This window comes from Halyomorpha halys, unplaced genomic scaffold (genome assembly GCF_000696795.3).
Source record: "Halyomorpha halys isolate HHAL.00 unplaced genomic scaffold, Hhal_1.1 Scaffold766.1, whole genome shotgun sequence".
Classification (NCBI taxonomy): domain Eukaryota; kingdom Metazoa; phylum Arthropoda; class Insecta; order Hemiptera; family Pentatomidae; genus Halyomorpha; species Halyomorpha halys.
The window spans coordinates 283,564-286,901 of record NW_027111507.1 but is presented as its reverse complement, the minus strand read 5'-3'; the positions used below and the strand labels follow the sequence as shown (position 1 = coordinate 286,901).

The window sequence follows — 3,338 nt, the reverse complement described above, 5'->3', positions numbered from 1 at the left end:
TTGGTTGACTGCAGCTTGAGTTTGGTTGACTGCTGCTTGAGGTTGGTTGTTTTGGTTCATATTCTCTAGGTTCAGAGAACTGCTTTTCTCACTAATCCGTTACTGGTCATAATTCAAAGAGAACAATGAATAAAAAAAAATTTTCTTTTAGACTGAAAATTAATCCGGTATCTTAAGTTCCCGGGTTTCGCCACCAGTTAAGTATCGGCGAAAGCCAAATGTCAAAAAAGAGAAGAAGGAATAAGATGTAACACGTGTGAACTGCTGTAACATATTTATTGGGTTCGGTACATCTCTTTATATACATGCGATCTGTATCTATGACACCTGTTTATTCGATGTCAGCTGACTGAGGCTGTAACTTATATTTAATATTAGAATATTTTTCATTTACTGATATAGCTAGTTCAAGGGGACTTCAACAGACCCGTTATATCGACGTTTTCTTTATGTGAAGATTCGTTATATCGATATTTTCGTTATATGAAGTTTTCACTGTAAAATATATTGTCTTGGGAGTTTTTAAGTAAGATCGAGATAGGGTAAAACTAATCCCTGCATAATAATTATTAAGGTATTATTAACGATTCGCTAGGAATTTTTAGGTTGAGGTTGAGATTCTTTAAAGACTTTAAAAAAATTGTCTGTATAAAATCTTTCTCTTACTAGTCTATAAAATAAAGAAATATTAGGAATAAAAAAATAAGCGCTTCATCTTTTTCTTCTTACTACGAAAAAGATTCTTCTCTCGTAACGTTCTACCAATGAGTTCGGTGTCGCCCTGGGCCATCATCGATCCATCTTCATCTTGCTCCTCAGCAAGGGGAGCACGGACGGAACAGCTTCCTACACCACCCTGATCGAGATCCACCCCCGTGCAAAGCTGCGGCTTTTGGCCATCTTGTGATGTAACACGGTAAAGGGGGTCAGGAAAGGTGAAAGTATTGCCGGTGGGAGGGACTCAGTCAGTCTCCAGCGGCCCGTTCGAGCAGACGCCATGGCTTCAATTTCCAACTGAGACCGTAGACAAGGTAAACTCTTCAGATCGTACATTTGCTCCTATGTTCTTCCATCATTCTATCTTTCTTAGTTATTACCTTGGATGTAATATTTGCTGAGTATTTCGCAGTCTATTTCACCATTTTCTTTTGAATATTGATCCCCAAAAATATAAAATAGATGAAATTGTGATTTTTTTATTATTACTTTCACTACAAATCAGTTCTGTAAATAGAATGCTTCAGAAGCTGGGAATAAATACTGTTTTCCACTTAATGTTTTCTTTTTTTTTTTGTTTATTATTAAAGGGATTAAAATAAAAGCAAAATACTTTATAAAATATTATCAATCTATAATAATTAGAACTGAAAAATTATTAACTGAATCTCGTATTTGCTAAGGTTAGGTAGTGTTAGAATTCGTCATATGAGACCCCATTGTGAAGAGCGGTACAATCGAAGAGATGCTGAGGACCTGCATCCAAGAGTGGTACCGTTAACATCAACAGACTCAGCATCTGTAACCTGGCTGAAACCTGCCCTGCAGGCAAACACGTGTGTTACAGCTGTCTAACGCCAACACTGAACACGGTCCAAAACAGAGGAATTTGTTTTAAAATGTTGATTTCAACCTAAATATGGCTGTTTTAATTTCCTTTTTAACGCGTTTAGTCTAATTTAAAGGGTTTTTATTATAAATTTAATCTTTATTGGTTTTCCTGTTCAGACTGATAATAACAGATCCTAAAGCTAATCTGAAATCGACTACCAAATGTCACACTAAATTTAGTGGGTGGGAAACAAAGAGGTTTCTTGTTATAAACCTGTTCCTGGACAAAATGTACGCTTCCGACTCGACTGAGAAATTATCAATATATCAATATTTTTTTTTTTTTATATTTTAAGCTTAAATTTGGCTCAGGGACTGGCAGATTGAAATAAAATTCTTATTCACAAAATTTTCAATTAATTCCTTACATTCTCAATTAGAAGTAGAGAGGTAAAGGATTTCAAACATATTTAAAATCTTATAATATTTATTTTTAGGTATTAAAAGAAATTTCCCGGACATTGCGTGAAAATGATAGTAGGTACACTATACAAAATTTACTTTTTTTTACTAATTCAATTCAGTTTTCAGATATTCAATTTCGCCTACATAATTACAATTTCCCGAGACGCATCATTAGTTGAACGAATTAAGTAAATTTTAAATCATTCATTCTGAGGTATTATCCCTTACGTGCTAATGGAGGAAAGTTGCAGTTCTAAATATTTTCTCATAATTTCCTCATCAATAAAAGCCAAAAATAAACCGACACACGCCAACAGAAAATCATCCATCACTTTGCAGAGATTTGCATATTAACAGGAACAAATAATAGGGAGACACAGATCAGGCTTGTTCATCTAAAACCATTTAAGAATCAAAAGACTTTTATTTAGAGATTAATTTATCAATTTTTAATCAATCATCATACATTCAAGCAAATTTGTCTTTATTAAGTGAAAAGATGTGTTTTTCTTTATTAATTTATATAAAGACATAAATTTATATCTATCTAAAGTAAGAAATTTAGATTCGTTAAAACTTCATAGCCCCTGATATCTGGTAAATTCGGTTTACTTTATTTTTTACTAACAGGAGTGGGGATCTGTTGACTGGAAGAAAATTTTGTTGAATGATTGTAATAAGAATGAAAATAACATGTTTGTTTGGACGAAATCAACAGGTAGTTTCTTGCCCTTTGAGTCATTTATGTTGATTTCAAGCAGGTTGCGGTAAAATAATGACACGATGTGAGGTCTGGCGTGGAATCTTACTATTGTCTCATTGTAATAATTTTCTGGGTTTGTCTTCCATGACAAACTCTTGCCCGAGCAACACTTAAAGCTAAACAAAACCAGAGTTCACTTGTTTAATTTAATAAATTAATAACATATATTTACTGATAATTTATAAAATACATATTCTGAAGCACATGTTAATATTTTAATTATAATTTTTCGACCAGATTATACCAGGAGTAAATTTTTCAAAAAATATTGATTCAATATATCTATATATATCTATTCAGTATAAACAAAAAATTACGAGTATGTTAATTGTTAGTAATTTAATTGAAAACTAATGGCCTTGTGTGAATTTTTTAATTTAAGGAAGTACACCTATTTCGAGCCGAATATCCAATGCAAGAGAGATAATAAGATTTTCGTGGAAGATTCTATTTTTAAATAATTAGGGGCATATATGATTTCTAATGATTTTTCGAGAATTGATTCAAGAATATTTAAAATTTTTTAATTCCCAAATATTAAAATATTTTTTCTAAATTATAA

At 32.1% G+C, this 3,338-nt stretch overlaps 2 protein-coding genes across 4 annotated transcripts in view; one reads left to right on the top strand and one right to left on the bottom strand.

Annotated features, from left to right (window-relative positions):
* The window catches only part of Idua (alpha-L-iduronidase), a 69,650-nt gene that overhangs the window by 38,585 nt on the left and 27,727 nt on the right, over window positions 1–3,338 (bottom strand). The gene's annotated exons all lie outside the window — the stretch shown is intronic.
* LOC106686038 (alpha-N-acetylgalactosaminidase) overlaps window positions 931–3,338 on the top strand; it is a 107,030-nt gene continuing 104,622 nt past the window's right edge. Inside the window, exon 1 of the mRNA XM_014429124.3 lies at window positions 931–1,031. The gene's annotated coding sequence lies outside the window, so the exon portion shown is untranslated. The remainder of the gene's footprint in view (window positions 1,032–3,338) is intronic.